Below are 19,296 nucleotides of genomic sequence, written 5' to 3'. Positions count from 1 at the left end.
ACCAGTCGTGTAATTCTCCTCTGCAGGAGGTTATTGAAAAGTGCTGGAGCTGATTGCAACAGCAGTGGCCCAACATGGACAACAAATTAGTTTGACTCAACTTTGAATTGTTTTGTACTTCCACGCCTTGTGTCCAGAAACTTTGTATGTCATCTGGTTGTCAAACCGCATTGGAAGTGGGTTCACTTAAAAGTGGGTTGGATTTGCCCTCAACGAAATAGGCATGGATGCTGTAATTCTTGTAAGCAAGGCAACTAAGTTTTTTAGGTAGTTTCTTACACCTCATACAGCCAGTGAAGCAGTATCTATTTGCAGACTGTGTTCTGCCCTGCTCCAGGGACATCCAGGCAGGATTTCATCTCTGGTTTTAAATACTGGTGTGTGGCTGTTAGCATCCTCTGCGATTTTAACTTGTGGGAGATCACATATCTTTGTCCGGATTACTCCCCAGTCACGCCTCAGGCGAGTGTATTGTGGTCATGTACTGGAAATGCTCAGTGTAATTGACCCCTGGAGAGGGGAGCTTTATCTTTGCCAGCTGTCAGGCAGTAGTTTTAACAGAGGTATAAAAGCAGGAGTAAGGGCAGGTGCTAAGTAAGGGGACAACCAGGGCTCTCTCCAGTGCCTTTGTAAAATGGAATTACTGTGGTTAAACTATATTGCATTGACAATTGCTGCTTAATGGTATGATGAGAGGTGTGGTGCTGTAAACTAGGCATCCTGCATATCCTTCTTACATGTGCCGTATTGCTTCCAAAGCTTGTCGTGGTGTCAGTAAGATAACTTGTGCACAAACCCGGGGACTGCAAACCCACTGCACTAGGTAGAGTCATAGAAATCTTCAGTGATTCCAAGGCAGAGCAAGAGCAGCAAGAGCAGATATCTTGACCATCTCCACTGTGACGTTTCCAATTCCTGTATATATGTAGGACTATGGAGAAACAGAACCCAAGGGGAGGAGAAATAACGTATGAGTACTGCCTTCCTGCCACACTGCCACTGGACTGGGTGTAACAGCTATGCTAGAGATGATGCACGTCTTTTATTCCTCTTTTAGAGTAAGAAGAAAGCTCAGGAAAAGTTGTATGTCTTTCCACTTGTGTGTTTTTTTCCCCACAATCTTAAAATAATAATAAAGGATAAAAAAATAATATCACCTAACTAAAAGAATTTTAAGAAGGGCACCAGAGATAACCTGTGTGTTTTATTTTTTATTGCTGTATCAATGTGAGGAGAAGACAGAAACTTTGGTGATGGAGAAGCAATTTGGCCTCCTTAAGCAAATGCCGTTCTAGCTTTGCACAGCCTTATGACTCTTCAGTAAAAATGTTTTAATGTGAACAACTTTCATCTTGATATACTTCTTTTTTTATTAGAAATAATAAATATTATCCTGAAACTTCATTGCATTTGTCATTTGATGGCTTCATACTCCTCTCTTTTTGTTTTGAAGCACTCCTGCTGTAAGATCCAAATCTTGTAGCAGGTTTGGAACTAGGCCTGTGTGAAAACTTTGTTACAAACAGCTTATTAAAACTGAAGATACAAAATATGAATGAGAGCTTGAACGCCTCTTATGACTAACACTTCGCATGAGTTCACACACAAGTAGGTGAGCGTATGTGAGGCTCTGAAGCGTGCAATATTTTACTTTATCGCACAAGTAAAATTTCTTATCTAAGAACATGCATTTTCCACAAGCTGCTCCTGGATTTGAAATAAGAGACTCCTCTCTGCTCAATCACTTCACTTCCACAGAGGCTGTTTTGTGTAACTGAGATTACCTGATACTCCGTGTAGAAGTGCAGCTCTCTCTCACTTGCTGAAAACCCTTGGTCGCGTTGCAGAAGTCGGTTGTAGCAAGAAATGTTTCTGTCTTAAGAGCCTGGTTAGCTGATCTAACCTTTAGCACTCTAAAAGCCATTTTCCCCAATCATTCTGGGACTCCCTGAGACAGACTTGGATTGATTCTCTTTTCTAGGTAGGTGTTTAGTGAATGGTTTTGCAAGCTTAGTATATTGAAGAGTTTGCAGTTCCCAAACACTGCAAGTCCTGAATTTCTGTCTCTGTAGGTGCAACTGTTCCAGTTGTCAGCATGTATGTGGTATAAGCCAGGACCTTTCAAAAACCTGGCATTTTGTTTTCTTCTAATCTTTTCCAGCAGTCTCTTGAGTAAACCTTTTACAATGGTCAGTGTGGTGCTCTAATGCCTGATGAAAATACCTAGGGTGAATTTCAAAACTTAGAGTGGGAAGTGACAGTAAGTGTGTTTCTTAATAACAGCTCCGTACCATTCAGGAACCCTAGCAGTACAAACTATTAGCAACTGTCTTCATACAGCCCACTTTCGTGACAGCAGAGTAGTTTTCTTGGTGTCTGTGCATGCTTTTGGTGCAGCAGGCCCAAAGCAGCTCTGCTCCTACACAGCCACTCTGCAACACCAGGAGGCTCTTGGTGAGCAACAAGCAGGTGCTTTTCCATACTTTGCAGAAGGTGGTTTACTTTTATCACGTGGTGTTTATACTGAGCCTGGAGTGATATCTTATCCTACTAATTACTGTGGTTACGTCAAGATCAAAACCTGTAAATTACCTTTAGAAGTATCCCAGTGTCGACACTCTTCCTTTTTTTCTCAGCTGCTCTTGCTGCCCTTGCTTTAAAGCTGTTCCTGTGGAGGCTGGGCGAGCAGTCTAGCTGTTCTTGCAGGTGGGAGGAGACCAGTATTCATTAGCATTTTTCGCTGTGACCTGACAGGGCTTCAGAAGCAACAGCGGCTTGCAGAGGTCAGGGTTGCAGAACACATTAAAGGTATGCCCACGAAATGCAGGTGAGTTAGCTGGCACAGACATACCCTACAACTGTAATTAGTGCTTCCTATGAAGCAGGCAGAATATGCACGTGAAAATCCATGATAGCTCTTCTGACTCGTGCAACGTGATATGCAGCACATTGCCCTTCAGAAGTAGTCCAGAACTGGACTTGAGATACTGTTGTTTGGGCTCTTTCACACGCTATCTCGTACAGGACTTCACGGAAACCATGTTCCCAGAAGACCTGTGTTGTTCCTTTCTTCAAACACAGTGTCCCAATAATCTACACCTTTTTTCTTCCTCATTTCCAGTGTTTGAAAATTTTGGAATATCTTTCTCTTGTTGGCTACGTAAGAGCTGAGACAGGCCTGAAAACAGACAGGATCTTTCAGATGCTTGGAAATGAAATACTATAGCAGAATTAAATCTAAATAAAACCACTGTAATCAGTAAAAGCATGCCCAAATGTGTCTTCCCTGTTGCTTTTCCTCATTTCCAGTGTTGAGAGAACTGAATTATTTAATAGTTTGGTACAGGTAAGAAGTAGTGGAGGAAATCCCTTCCAACTGCTGACTTGTGCCAGTGGACATGCCAGGACTCCCAAGGGAGGAAATATTAACGTCTCACCTCTGGACCCCTGATTTCTTAGAAGCCAGCTTATGTTTTGCTGTGTTAGTAGAGCTGGTTGGGTTTTACCGACAGAACTGATGGCTCTGTAATATTGCTATGTTGATGTCAGTGGCGTTTCCCCAAACATCTCCTGGCACCAAGGCTAATTGGCGTGGAATGGCTCACGCCCATACTGCTACGGGCTTTTGCTCTTCAGAGCAGGATGGCTGCGTCCACACTCTCTGTGGAGAATAGCCCCTAATTTGTGCTTCTTCCTGAACCACATCTGGAAGTTTCTGGGAAAGTGTTAATTGGCCCAGGCCAGAATCATACCAGGAACCCCTGGAGCAATATGATAATGGAAATTACCGAGTTCCAGTGCCTGGACAACTGTGGCACTGGCTAATTTACTGGGATGCAGATTCTGGGAACCAGCTGTGCCCTGGTTTTCAGTGTGTGTAACATTAGGTGAATGGGCTGAAAAAAAGCCCTGTTTTACATGTTTAATGGACCCCATCCTTCTGCATCTGTAACCTTGCTAGTTGTAGTGTTTCCTTTATAGAAATCCGATGTCTGGATGCGTTCCTACTGAGGGATGCTGTAGGTCATGTGCACTAGTATACGAACAATTTTGAGTGAGGTTCCAACCACATAGGTATTTTTTCACCCGTCTCCATGGTTTGCATACTTCAATCGAATATATTGATACACAAATTATGTAAGAATCTTGTGTTCGGTCGCTGCTAATTGTGACCTTGCTAACTCTGCTGAAATTCAGACAACTGGATTTTCACTGCTACTGTGTAGAATCAGAGAGTCACTGAGGCTGGAAGGCAGATCTGGAGGTCATTTTGCTCACCCCCCCTGCTCAAAGCAGGGTCAGCCAGAGCAGCTTGCCTCGGTCTGTACCAGTTTGACTGCCTCCAAGAATGGAAACTCTGCAGCTTTTCCAGACACCTGTTCTAGTGTTCAACCACATTCACAATAAAAAGTTCCTTCTTACATTTAAATGGAACTTCCTGTGATTGAGTTGTACCCACTGTCTTTTTATTCTTCCCATCAGGTATTTATATGTGTTGAAAAACTCCCCCAGAGCCTTCTCCCAGCTCTCTCAGCCTCTCGTACAACGGATGCTCAAGTCCATAATCGTCTTCATGGCTCTTTGCTGGGCTTGCTCCGATATGTCCATGTCTCTCTCATACTGGGGAGCCAGCACTGGGCACAGCACTCCAGGGGTGGCCTCACAGGGCTGAGCAGAGGGGAAGGATCAACTTTCTTGCCCTGCTGGCAGTGTTCTGCTTCATGCAGCCCAGGAGAGCATTGGCCTTCTTTGCTGCAACACTGCTGGCTCATGTTCCACTTGGTGTCCACCAGGACCCCAGGTCCTTTTCCTGTTAGTTTAATAACAAAAAAAAAATGTTTCCTACAACTCTGTAAGTGGACCTTATGTGATCTGCTCCATATCATTTAAGTAGAACCCGGTTGCTGAGCAGATACAAGGGCATGAGGATAAGAAAGGGAGTGCCCGTGGCTCTGTGTCGCGGACAGGATCTTGGCCTGCCCATCTTCAAAGGTCATCAGAAAATTGCTTGGGAGCAGGCTAGAAATAACTTGATTTAGATCAGCTTCTCAGGCAACTGGGCTGAAGGATTTGTAGCTGATACTTCAATCTATAGACAGCTGTGATCCTGCTTACCATCCAGCTGATTTACTTTTGGGGTATTGACAGGATTTCACGCTGTCAGTGCTCACGTGGCCAGTCCATGGTACACAGCATATTCCGTAACCACGGAAGCTTTGCAGTGAGAAAACTGTAGAAAATAACATGTTCCAGTGGGAAGCAAACAGAAAAACACTGGTGAGGAGAACAGAACGTAAAGTGTATTGTGAAGAGGACTCTGAGGAGAACGTTGCAGAGAAAATAAAAGTGAATTGAGTAAAGAGTATTTACAGATATGGACGTTTGCTTTAGAATTTTAATTATACGCTGGAAAATGAAGTAAATAATTTCTTTGTACCTGTTGTTGCTTCTTAGGTTTCTGTTGCTGCTATTCAGATCTTGCTGTGGGAATACTGATACTTGCTAGAGTTTCATGTGCATGTGTCTCCAAACCAGGAAAGAGTGTTGAGCCTAAATGTTCATTTATCATGTATAAACAAGAAATTGTTTTGTACATAACCAAAACTGGTTTTCAAGCTTATCCTAAAATGATTTGGCTTTTGTACTGAAGCCTGAGCGCAAGCTAATGAGTGGAGATGAAGATAAATAAGCAATTTTGTACTTGACTAAGGGTTCAATTTGTGGCTCAATGTTATTACTCAGAAAATACACTCTAGACTCTTACATTTTAGGAAAATTTTGCCAGGCTGAAAATGTATTTCTTTCTTTTGTGTAAAACAGCAGAAAAAAAGGGTTTTCTATATTTGTATCTGAGCTCTGCTGTGAGTGGATGCATCCTCACTGAACTTGTCGGAATAGTCATTCTTTCAGCAAGGACAGCCTCTGGCCATAGATTTAACCAGTGTGTTGTCACTGATACCTAATGCATATTCTGTAAGTAAAAACACTGCTTAAACAGTCAACTGTTCTTTTGCTTGGGTACTTAGACATAGACTGCTTAGGTAGCTAGTCTTCAGTATTATTATTGGAATCTTCTGTGCTGATGGTTTCCAATTTTATTCCTCTATATAAATTGTTCTTTGCAAATTGTTCATATGGGCTTTAGTACATCCACTAGTCACAGTTGCTTTTTCTCTAATCTGATATTATTGGTTGATCCGTGTTTGTTGAACTCAGTGCCTGCCTCTTTTTAAAAAGTCTTGAAGGTAGATGATGTCATATGTTCAAATGTTTCCTCGCCATATACTCCTTTATTAAAAACAAAGTGCAACTGAAGATTCGTACATAATGCAGTGCTTTAATGTTTGCTGATCTGAAGCAATGAAAGCTGTCTCTAAAAGAGAAGAATTTAACTTATAGTAGAAAGCCCACTGAAATTATCAGAAAAACAATACAATATAAAGCAAAGAAAAAAAAAGTTCTGGAGTTTTGGGAGTTGGCTAGTACTTGTTTGGTTTATAGACATTTCTTTTTCTTTCCCTTACTCTTTCCCACACTTTTTTCTAAGGCGTTTTGGTCTGCTGGATTTCACACAGAGGTAAACAGCCCCCCAGTAGTGCAACCTGTACAGACTGCAGTAACCTAAACTCCTCTGAATTGTCTCTTCCAAAGGCTTCATTTGAAGGCTGAAAGGAGTTGAGATTCACCCATTTCACTGCTAGTTTTCATCTTATTGTGCATTAGCTTCATTATTGAACTCTTATGCCTGTTTTCACATTTTAATTAGTTTAGGTTTACCTTGCAGCACTTGCTTTTTGTTTTGCCTCATCCTGCTGGATTAAATCCCCTTGGGGATGGGAGAATTATTCTGTCATTTTAAAGTCATTGGTGAGGTTCCTCTCACAAGCGGCGCTAGGTACGGCTAAAGTCACTGGAAGCCATCCACTGACCTTAGGCTCAGCTGAAGCTCAAGTAGGCCAACTCTATTTATGCTAATTAGTCCCTAAATGACAAGTTTTGGGAGACTGAGATTTTGGGGAAAGCGGTGTCACATTCTTGATTTGCTCCCAAGCCTTTCTAGACATCAGCTACTGGGCAGCCAGCTAGAGGGTGACAGGCACAGAGACAGCTATGGGCTTTGGCATTGAACACAGGACCTAGGCGAGATGCTCTAGAGTGAAAAAATAAAAAAATAATAAATCCCGAATATTTGTCTAAAACAGTCCCAGGCTTGTGTGGCTGCTGCAAAAGCCTGGAGGTACCTGAACACCGTGTTTCCCTTTTCCATTTTAGCTGTACATTTACCTCGGTGCCCGGAGCTGCGTTTTTGTGCATGTCTAAAATCGCCTGGCTCTGAGCAGAAGAGCACCTCGCTCATATTTACACCTGGTGGTGACTCAGAAACAAGGTCTTTGGGTGCGTAAGCTCACTGAAGAAGCACGCTCGGTTGGTGTGCCTGGCCCAGGACCAGCCTCCAGGCAGCGCGCAGTTGTGCTCGCTGCTCCTGGTGAGGGAGGAGGATAGGCTTTGTGGAACTGAAGCATTCGGCCAGGAACCAGGAGAAGTATGTGTGGCTTCCTCTTCAGCTTGGGGGATTTCATACCCTGCTGCCGAGCTCTTGGCCTGCCCGGCAGCTGGTGGTTTCGCTGGTGGGCAGGGAACGGAGCACCTGCTCCTGTAACACAGCCACAGAGGCCTGGACTTCGGTGTCTGGTCTTGGGAAGGGTCTGGGAGCTAGCAGTGACACCCAGGAGACCTTCCTGCTTGGTGTACAGCAGCCAAGAGGTTTTGTCCTTTGGTCTCGCATACAGCTCCCCAAGTATGTTACTGGCAAGGCCTCCTTTCCTCAGGGGGCCTGGGGGCCCTGTCTTGGGGTAGCGCTGGGGTTCAGCATGTTCCCCAGGGTGTTAGGGCATGAGGCATCCCCCTCCTTTCCAGAAAGCTCCATTGCTCCTAACTGTAGTAATTTTTATTTAAAATATCACACATCACGTCGTCTTCCTGTCCCTTGTAGGGAAAATGAGCTTTTATTTTTCCTAAGGATCACGACACCTGAAGCCTGGCTCTGGGCTGCATGTTCCCTTTGGACTGCAGCGCCGGGCTGCAGCCTTTGGTAGCGTTCCTGTACCTTAGTGTATTATTATTATCATTACCATTATAATAATTGTTGGGTTTGGTCCTGTTTCTGTATGCCTGGTGGAATGCCTTTCTGAGTCACGGGGTATATATGGGAAGGAGAATTTCCAAAAATAAGGGCTGGACTCATAGGACCCAGTTGCTTACAGATTAAATAGAATAAATCATTGCTCAGGTATCTGCTTTATTTCTGATCCAAAATTAATGTGGTCCCACAGTCTTCTGTAGGTCAAGTGCTAAACAGAAGGAGTGGGCCAGCAGAATGAAATCCTTATGTCCCGATTGACCTCACAGCTACAGTAATAAAAGCTGGAAGAAATGCAAAGGAGCTGTACAAAGTTTATCATGCTACTGAACCAGCAACGCAGCAAGAGATTAGTATCTGTACCTGCAAGGCTGTGTACATAATTGACTAGAGGTGACTCGTACAATAGGAAAATTATACTCCTGGAGGTTATAAAATGGTCAACTATAAATTAAGGGTCCACGAAAGGTGGTGCATGCAGCTTGGCAGGTGCCAGGCTTCTGGTTAGAAGCCCACACAGAGACCTGGTAGTGCAGTGGGAGGGAGGCATGTGCCTGATTCTTCAGGTTAGGAGAGTTGAAGCAGTCTACAGTGCTTAACCTATGAGCATGCTGCTTTTAATTTTCCATTTTTATTAACATTAATTATTAACATCATGAATATTAACATAAAACCTTTCTCCATTTCATTTTTTATTAAAAAATGGAGGGGAAAGCCAGAACAGGCATGGAAGAAAGCACCACTGAAAGCTGCTTGGTGATAACAGCATGGAACAGAGGAGAGCTAGTGATACAGATCAGGAAATGTAGCAATACTGTATGTTCCTTGGCATTGGGATAACAAAAGTTTATTTTAATATTTAATAAAATTTTAATTTTACTCTTCTTTAAAAACAAAAACAGTGATTGGAAAGTATTACTAGAAAATCTAAGTTCTTAAATTCTGGTCCACTGCAACTCATGATGACCAACAGAGCTTTCTTTTTGCAGTACAGTAAGCTGTCTGGTCACATTATGTAGGTCCTCCTTGCTTCCCACAAGTTTGGCATTAAAAGAAACTCAGCAAATGAATGAAACATTTTCCAGTGTTTAGATTTTTACCTGAAAGCTGTGTGACAGAGTAATCAGAAAGAAGCAGGGCAGGCTCTCTTTAGCATCACAGAAGGAGTGAGATGGTTCCCATGATTGCCCACCAAGCCATGACCGAAAAAAGGAAGATATTGCATAGAAATGGGTTGTCTTTCCTTGTCCTTCCATATGCTGCATGCTGAAGAATTGTGAGTTTGATGTGTATTTTGTGGCCTAGCATCTTTGAATTATTGGTTGGACTGATCACTAGCAAATTAGAGCAAGCAACAATATTTGCTGACAATTTCAGTCCCTTGGATTGCAGAAGCACCCTCCCAGAGCCCGGTCTTCAGCCACGTTAGTGTTTCCTACTATAGTGCAATTCAAAGAGCTCAGTGGTATATCTGCATGTGATGAGAGCAGGTGTTCTTCCTCACTTAATTAAACGGCAGCTTTTCTTAATTCATGTGTGTACTCCGGGGGGCTTGCCCCCTTTGCTGGATGCACGCACCAATTTATTTCTAGGCAGAACTGCAGAACCACTTTTGCTTTAGAAATGCCAAAAGGTAAGACAGTCTTCTGCGTGCTTTCAAGAATTTCCCAATTCCAGCTCGGTTGGGCACCTCAAGAATAACCGTTGTTTTGTGTGTGTGTGTGTCATTATTTTTCTTGTGGTATTAAATTATCTTTCTTCTGGAAGAAAAATGATTTTTGTAAGGTCCACCATTAGGACTTACAGGAAAGCCTCTTGCCTGAGTTTGCTGTAAAGACTTCAGTCAATTCTAATGCTTCCCAAATTGGCTTGCCCTTTCATAATCTGCTCTGTGTAGAAGCCGTGCATTATAATATATGAATGTGTGTTTACTCCTGAATAAATTAACATGAGTTTTGCCAGCGGGCATGATCTAATGTGATTTTTTGCAATTAATAAAGAAATGTGATATCTAATGCATAATGGGTTGCACACTGAGCAACATTAGATTAACAAGGAATGGAAGAACTGTGTGTCCTGCTGATGGTAGACAAAATCAAAGGTGTTGACAGATTCACTCACTTCATCACAAACAAAAAAGACCTTGAGGTTGTTTATTTGTATAGGGGGACCATAAATCTACCACACTGATACCAGCAAACAATAGTCCTGGATTGTGTTTCTCAAAAATATGATGTGCAATATAATAGAAGTGCATTATTACATGTCTTTACGTCTTTATATATAGCCGTAGATAATATATAATTTTGTATGGCCAGGAAGTAGGTTGGCAAATGTATATACAACAAGCAATGTGGATTTATAGACTGCCTGCTAAAGGTTTACATTTATCCTTAATTTACTTTGTGGGTCCTATCGGGTCCTTCCTGAGAGTACTAAAAATGGTTGTCTCACATTTTACAGTATATTTGCAAAGCGGTGTAATATGATTTTTGCCTGAATTTATATTTCAGAGGGGAATTCAAGTTATTACTATTTCCTCCTATTAAAATCATCAGGTCCCAAATACGTACAACTGGAAAACAGGTCTGTCTAACAGTCTTTTACCCAAGACTTGTAAGGAATCAATATAGTTCCCATCAGTACAGTAAATTACTTACTGAACCACTTCCAGTAATCACGATGCACAATTTCTCATTAACCCCTTCCTTTCTCTGTATAGAATCATTATTTTCCTCCAATAAAGTTATTTTGGAATATTTTAGTAATTCTTTACAAACTAGGGCAATTCATTCAACATGTAATAACTAAGGCTGTTACATATACGGATGTGTGATGCTCCCCACTAGGTAGTACACGATTAAAATAGTTTCTTGAAGATATGTGGATGAGTCAGGGAGCAGGAATTTCTTTTATTTATTTATATTTTTTTTTATGGAAGGATGTGGGAGTCGGGAGACTCCTATTTCTATAGAGGGAATTTTGCCTTTAGCGTGACTTTTCAAGATACCTGGACTGTTCTGAGCTGTCTGGCTGGAAAGAAATGTCTACCAGGGAGAGAGCAAGGGTATAGTACTGACTTCGAGAAGTTTTTGTTCTGAAATTAATATCCCTAAAGTTAAGTCCCTAAAATTAATATCCATGACCCATGTTCTCTTAATTCAAGAGGTGTTCAAGGAAAGGCTGGGCGTGGTGCTTAGGGACATGGTTTCGTGGGTGACATTGGTAGTAGGGGGATGGTTGGACCAGATGATCTTGGAGGGCTTTTCCAGCCTTAATGATTCTGTGATTCAGTGATTCTAAGATGGCTCATTTTCAGAGAACCTTGGGGACCAGAAGGTACGTAGCTCACAGGACTAGCTCGGAATAGAAAAGAACAGCATTACTGGATGGAACATGGAGGGAACTGGGAAGGCAATGCTAACGTGAGAGGAAGTTAGGCCATACTAAGAAATCTGAGTTAAATAGCTTCACAGATTTATTACTGACTGCTAAATAAGTTTGTCAGAAACAGAAATTTAGAAACAAAGTCATGTCTTGGCTGCTGCTATTTTTGTATTTGAAAATATAGCAATGTTAAAGATTGTGTTATTTTTCATCCATATCCTGTTCATGCTTGTAGCTCAGAAATGCAGGAAAGGGGCGGAAAGGTGCAAGAGAACTGCAACTTGAGAGGGCTTTTATGGAAATAAACTGGTTTGATGGTAGACTTAATGGCAGCGGTAAGAATAGTCATCTCTTCCTCTTTTCAGAACTGTAAACAGAGATGATGTGAAAACAAAGGATGCAGATAATATTCAGAAAGCTCCTTTGTTTACATAGCTGTTTTTTGAGATTAATCAGACATTAATTGACCAGTTGTGACAGTGTTTGCTTTCATAAAGTTGACTGTAGAGCTGGCCTCATCCAGAGCCAGCAAATAATGAGTGATAAAGAGCCAGAAAGTCATCTTATTCATGTATGATGATATTAACAAATAAAGGCGAGTCCAAAGCTAATTTGATACATAAGCAAATTAAAATGTCTTCCTGTGCTTTCCTGCTCTTCCACTGGAGGAATGCTGGAGATGTGAGCCTCTCCCTTTCCTATGACTTACCAGAAAATAATTCCTTCTGCTCCATGGAGGTTTTCTGCATTTGCTAACAGGATGAGATAGCACAAGAATACTGTCACGGATGTTAGAGAACTTCCTTAGCTGGAGATCTTGTATTCATCAAGGTTGAAGGGTCTTCTTTGCTCCTTCTGATCCATATCATTTGAAACTATTCTCCCCTCTGCTTTATTTCCATACAAGTATTCCTTATGTCTCCTGTCTAAGTGGGTCCCCAGCTGAGAAGTGTTCATCATATCAGAAGCACCAGGCTTCTGATTGCACCAATAGCAATTTTGGAAGAAAGTTGTCCTTTGCCTATGCTGGCATTTGCCACTATGCTAGTAGGTATCGATGAAGTGTTTGCTGCAGTGGTAAGTCTGACATTTTTGCTTTGGAAAAGAGGGCGGGCTACTCAAGAGGACTATAAGGATGTTGCGAGGCTGTGCAGGGACAAAATTAGAAAGGCCAAAGCTCATCTGGAGCTCAATCTGGCTACTACCGTTAAAGATAACAAAAAACGTTTTTACAAATACATCAACACAAAAAGGAGGACTAAGGAGAATCTCCATCCTTTACTGGATGCGGGGGGAAACAGTTACAAAAGATGAGGAAAAGGCTGAGGTGCTCAATGCTTTCTTTGCCTCAGTCTTTAGCGGCAAGACTGGTTGTTCTCTGGATACCTGGTACCCTGAGCTGGTGGAAGGGGATGGGGAGCAGGATGTGGCCCTCGCTATCCATGAGGAAATGGTTGGCGACCTGCTACAACACTTGGATGTGCGCAAGTCGATGGGGCCGGATGGGATCCACCCGAGGGTACTGAGCGAACTGGCGGAGGAGCTGGCCAAGCCGCTTTCCATTATTTATCGTCAGTCCTGGCTATCAGGGGAGCTCCCAGTTGACTGGCGGCTAGCAAACGTGACGCCCATCTACAAGAAGGGCCGGAGGGTAGACCTGGGGAACTATAGGCCTGTTAGCTTGACCTCAGTGCCAGGGAAGCTCATGGAGCAGATTATCTTGAGTGTCATCACGCGGCACTTGCAGGGCAAGCAGGCGATCAGGCCCAGTCAGCATGGGTTTATGAAAGGTAGGTCCTGCTTGACGAACCTGATCTCCTTCTGTGACAAAGTGACATGCTTAGTGGATGAGGGGAAGGCTGTGGATGTGATCTACCTTGACTTCAGTAAGGCTTTTGACACCGTTTCCCACAACATTCTCCTCAAGAAACTGGCTGCTCGTGGCTTGGACTGGCGTACGCTTTGTTGGGTTAAAAACTGGCTGGATGGCCAGGCCCAAAGAGTTGTGGTGAATGGAGCCAAATCCAGTTGGAGGCCGGTTACTAGTGGAGTCCCCCAGGGCTCAGTGCTGGGGCCGGTCCTCTTTAATATCTTTATCGATGACCTGGATGAGGGGATCGAGTGCACCCTCAGTAAGTTTGCAGATGACACCAAGTTAGGTGCGTGTGTCGATCTGCTCGAGGGAAGGAAGGGTCTGCAGGAGGATCTGGATAGGCTGGACCGATGGGCTTAGGTCAACTGCAGGAACTTCAACAAGGCCAAGTGCCGGGTCCTGCACCTGGGGCGTAACAACCCCAAGCAGCGCTACAGGCTGGGAGATGAGTGGCTGGAAAGCTGCCTGTCAGAGAAGGACCTGGGAGTACTGGTTGATAGGCAGCTGAATATGAGCCAGCAGAGTGCTCAGGTGGCCAAGAAGGCCAACAGCATCCTGGCTTGTATAAGAAGCAGTGTGGCCAGCAGGTCTAAGGAGGTGATTGTCCCCCTGTACTCGGCTCTGGTGAGGCCGCACCTCGAGTACTGTGTTCAGTTTTGGGCCCCTCGCTACAAGAAGGACATGGAGGTGCTCGAGAGAGTCCAGAGAAGGACAACGAAGCTGGTGAGGGGTCTGGAGAACAAGTCTTACAAGGAGCGGCTGAGGGAGCTGGGGTTGTTCAGCCTGGAGAAGAGGAGGCTCAGGGGTGACCTCATCCCTCTCTATAGGTACCTTAAAGGAGGCTGTAAAGAGGTGGGGGTTGGTCTATTCTCCCACGTGCCTGGTGACAGGACGAGGGGGAATGGGCTAAAGTTGCGCCAGGGGAGGTTTAGGTTGGATGTTAGGAAGAACTTCTTTACTGAAAGGGTTGTTAGGCATTGGAATGGGCTGCCCAGGGAGGTGGTTGAGTCGCCATCCCTGGAGGTCTTTAAAAGACGTTTAGAAGTAGCCCTTAGTGATATGGTTTAGTGTAGGACTTGTTAGTGTTAGGGCTGAGGTTGGACTGGGTGATCTTGGAGGTCTCTTCCAACCTAGACGATTCTGTGATTCTGTGATTCTGTGCTTTTGAAGCAACTGGGTCTTGCCTCATTAGTGAGATGTTAGAAAGTTGAAGTGGGGCAAAGAGATCTAACTGTTTTGGCAGGAAAAGCTGTAGATTTGTCCCAGTGCATTGATGATGAAGTGACTGATGTGTCTGGTTGACTAGTGATGAGACTGACATGAGAAAGAGACATGCTCGTAAATTCTTATATGGAAAGCAGAAAATCTAGGACTGTATAAGATCTGATGGGTTATCACGAACACCATTAAGTCATATCAAGTTTGTTCTGAAAATATGCATGATTGCTGGTTTGTACTATTTCTTTTTACAAAAGTTTCCTGAACCCGGCTTCCTCAATCGTGTTCATATCCATCTTTCCTCTTTTTAACTTAGCTCTTTGGTTTAATAATTCTTCTCTTTCCCTGGTACTCATCGCTTTCCACTGCCATTGTGAGGCTGTTTTCATTCTGTAGGTGGGTTTACATTTATCTAGCATCCTCACATGAAATAATTGCACCATTCCTCACTATAAAGTCATAGCCTCTCTCTGCCTGTTCTTGTCTGAATTCCTCCTTCCTGAGCGTGTGATGAGGATTTTATACTTCTGTCTCACCAGCACCCGAACAATGATATTAATGTCTCTATCTCTGTCACGGAAATTTCTTACCTGGTAAGTCCTAGGAGGCTTGTTTTCAAGCACTGAAGTGAAGAGAAGCAAACATCAGCCCGTATAAAAAAAGAGGAAAGCTGTGATCAGACTGTTTCAAGTAGAAAAAAGCAGTGAACTAGAATTATGAATATGTTAATGGAACTAAAGAGATAAATACAAAAGCAATATGTCTGAAATTGTTCTATACAAAAACCAGAGAGGCACATTATTATCAATTAAGTAAGAATATACAATCATTTCAACAACAATTTAAAATGGTCTTTCTAGCATGGAAATATTTTTTCAGGTTTTCAGCTTGGATAATTTAGGGATTTAATGAATTCTGTGTTCCTGTTTTTCTAAGTTTGTCATCCAGAAATATGATCAAAAGGCAAATGATGGAGGTTTACAAATCATGAAGGCAACAGATAAGCTGATTGTGGAATTGTTCACCAAATACTGCAATGCAAGAGCTAGGGAACACTTGAAGCAGTTAGTAAGAAATCAATATAAAACAGGCAAAAATGGGCAGTGAGCTTCTGGAATTTGCTACCCCAGGAGGCTGCAGAGGCAGACAGTATCAGCAGGATTAAGAAGACAAATTTATGGACATCAGGACAATATGTAGGTGCTAAAAATGATGTACTCTCTAGTATCCCTAGTGTAGCAGGCACAGTTCAAGGGGAATGACTTCAGAAAGTAACCCTTTAAGTAGCTCTCCCTAAATACATCTCTGAATATAAAGCTGGATGAACCGCTGGTCTGATAGTAGGGCATTTTTAATGTCCTTGTGTTCTCTGTCCTGTTCTTTCGTTCTCAGTTAGATTCTGTGCTCCATGGTAAGTAAATTGAATATTTTGTCTTGATATTCATGAGTGCCTGTCAGGTTGCGCTCAGAAGACAAGATCACCTTTCTTGGCCATGTTTCACACACGTTGTTTGTTCCCACCCTTGGTTCATTATCTTATCAACTTTAAATTAGCCATAGTTCTCACGGTTTTGCATGAGATCAACCTCCTACTATTTGCTCTTGCTTTCCTGCATTTCTTCAGTTCTTTCTACACTTAATAAATCCTTTCTTCCTTAAGCATTCACCTCCTTTACAAGTATACTATCAGGGCTTCTAGCATGGTCTCCCTCTAGATGTCTGTGAACTGTCAGCTTCACAGGCTCAGGGAAAAGAAGAGGAGCGGTAGGCTGTACCCATGAGGGGAGGTATGAGCATTTTTGATTAGGTACAGCCGACCGCGCCACATTCCTTGCTCTAGGGCCAATGCCAACCTCATTGGACCAATGCTTATACTCGTATTAATGTTCTGTGGCATGCAATGTTTCTCCCTCCACTTAAATTTTCATCTAATCCCAGCTTGATCAGATGAGATCTGCAACAGCTAAGTCATATTAGAAGAAATTAGGCCATCAATCCATTATTAAGCTGGAAAGTATTTTATATTCTGTGTCTGCCCTCGGGGTGTCTCAGAACGTTTCATGGCTGTTCCTTCCTGAGTATGTGAGGGCTGGGTTTTAGGTGCTAAAAGATGCATAGAGATACTGAGGGTTGTTGTTGTTTTTTTTTTAAAGCATTTGGTTCCCTGCCGTGCAAATAACTTGAGCCAAGGCCTATGTGTTTGTGACTACAATCTTTATTGTTCCGTTGGCCAAGATATTTTAGAAAAAAAATGTAGTGTCTTTTATGCATGTGGCTGCTACTTCTACATATATATAAAACAGCCTTTAAAGAGGTAGCAGCCATTCTTTAGTTTGAGGAACTTTTCCTGAGTTGTAAGTAAAGTTCCTTACTAGCGTCCTAGCAGAGATCATTGTACACTCTTTAAAAACCTTATGCTTGTTACGTGGTCTGCTCTTGATAATATATTCTGTCCAACATGCTCTGAGACTTAAAAATATAGCCCCAGTGGTTTCTGCATAGCTGTCTCTTTTATCTCTGATGCTTGCCAAAATGACCATCTTTTGGGTATGCTTATTAATTTTCTTCATTAATCCTCTCTTTTTCAATGAAAATAGATCTTAATCTTGAGATCCTTCATGAAGGTTGAGCCACAGCAGCACAGAATAGCAGAGGTTGGAGGGCACCTCTGGCAATCGTCTAGTCCTGTCCCCGTGCTCAAAGCAGGGCCAACTAAAGCCAGTTGTTCAGGACCTTGTTAGTCAGGTTTTTAGTATTTCCAAAAAATGGAGGCTCCACAACCTCTCTGGACATCTAAGCTCAGTGTTCAATAACCTTTACAGACTCCTTAGCACTTTTCAGGTACATACCGTACAGGAAGCAATACAGTGAAGCATCTGAAATCATTAGTTGATTATTAGGACCTTGGTCTTAGTAACTAACTGGCTTTGGTGACTCCAGTCATTAGCTCTATCTTTTCAAAGTCATGACTTAGTACCAGTATAATAAGTTATTCCAGTTCTGACTTGAATTTTGTTGTTTTGAGTGTTGAGAGGGAAGAAAGATAGTATGGGGAGGATTGGATTTGATTGTCTTAGTTCAGGTCACTTCCTGCATTCTGGAAATGCCAACTTCTGCCTATGGATGTTTACCTTCTTGCCTCATCACTGCCTCAACAGGTCACCTTGTGTTTGGTGCAGGAAAGAGTTAATCTAAGGCAGCTTGTAAAAGCTGTTGCAAATAGTATGAGTCAAAGACATTTTTTCCCGATGGCATTGTGCTTTGAGCCAAAGCCACAGAGGAACTGGCATGCCAGGAGTTGAAAAGAGATGTCTCTGTGTTGTGCACACTCAACTTCCAAAGGCAGCGACTGGGGTAGAAAACTGACTTGAATATGAAATAAAGAGGTGCCCTGAGGAAGTAAAGAGTGGTGACTATATCCATGGCCAAAAAGAGGTGGAGGACACTGGATGAGATACATGGCCTGTGTCTGTCCTTTCATATTACTGTTGCTGACTCCCTGCCCTAAGATGACATGGATGTTGGCACTCTTTAAACTGATGGTTTGTTTATTTTTTTGTTTGCTTTCAGTTGCTAGATTGACATTACGGACCATACTGTTAGGCTGCTGTACATCCTTTGTAAATTGCTTTAAGATGTTTTAGTGTGATAAGGCGACATAAAAATTGAAGTCATTATTACTATCTCTATCACCGAGGGAATTGGACAGCTGGCATTGATCTGCAAGGAACTAATTTCCATAGTTTGTTATTACATTAACCCATAGAATTCTTCTTGTTTATGATTTCAAAGAAACTTTTCCTAATCAAAAGGTCATCCTCCATGGTATTGAGTGCTTGAGAGACAGGGAAGGGCAGGAAATGAATGAACCCTGTCATTTTTCATTTGATCAATGAGATCTTGCATTGTTAATAATAACATCCCAGCACTTTACATTACATTTACATCATATCAAGATCCCACCAACCACTTCACCGAACTTTTTATGAGTGAAATGTAGCAGTTATTGAAGGGGATGCTGCTAACTACTTGGTTTTGGGGCAAATTTTGTGTGTCCCCTTGAATTATTGGTGGTTAACTTATCTCAAATTCTTTAATTAAAATAATCATAAAAATTCTGTACCCATATTGCTGTTTTGTAAAGAAAGAGATTGAATAAGGTCCTTATCTTGCTGTGTTGAGTAATGCTTTATGATGAGCTAAATTGCACCATTCATCCAAAAGCCCCACTAATGGCAGCACAGAGGCTGCTGTGTTGTGGAGAGAGTAACTTCTTCTTCACCATCCTCTTCTGCTTTCAGAATAAAGCCTGAGAAATCAAAGAAGGGATTTTTAATAATTAAAAGTGCTTGCCATTAGAACTAGAGGAAGTAAAAAGTTCAGTCTGTTTAAAAAATTGAACCAAGCGTCGTGCTACTTTCCAAGGTGGTATCGATGTAGCTCCAGTGTGCTTTGCCAGTGTCAGCCAGGGCATCTGTGGCCAGGCAAACATAGACGTTGGGAAATAAGAGGCAGTAGAGGGCCACAGGACTCTCCTCCCTGTATTAGCTCACAAAACTAGTGAAAATGAAAGAGAGTAAGGTTTGTTTGTTTTCCTCCTAATATAAGGCTCTGCTTGATGCTTTGGTTCTCTACTTGGTCCAAATACTCCTCTAGTGTTGGCTCCACCAATGTGCTG

The 19,296-nt window shown here is 42.5% G+C and overlaps 1 protein-coding gene across 11 annotated transcripts in view; it reads left to right on the top strand.

Moving 5' to 3' along the window:
* Window positions 1-19,296, top strand: part of SAMD12 (sterile alpha motif domain containing 12) — a 175,165-nt gene that overhangs the window by 65,713 nt on the left and 90,156 nt on the right. The window lies entirely within an intron of this gene.

Source organism: Anser cygnoides, chromosome 2, assembly GCF_040182565.1.
Source record: "Anser cygnoides isolate HZ-2024a breed goose chromosome 2, Taihu_goose_T2T_genome, whole genome shotgun sequence".
NCBI classification, from domain to species: domain Eukaryota; kingdom Metazoa; phylum Chordata; class Aves; order Anseriformes; family Anatidae; genus Anser; species Anser cygnoides.
The sequence above is the reverse complement of the archived record's forward strand: the minus strand, read 5'-3'. Positions and strand labels throughout refer to the sequence as shown.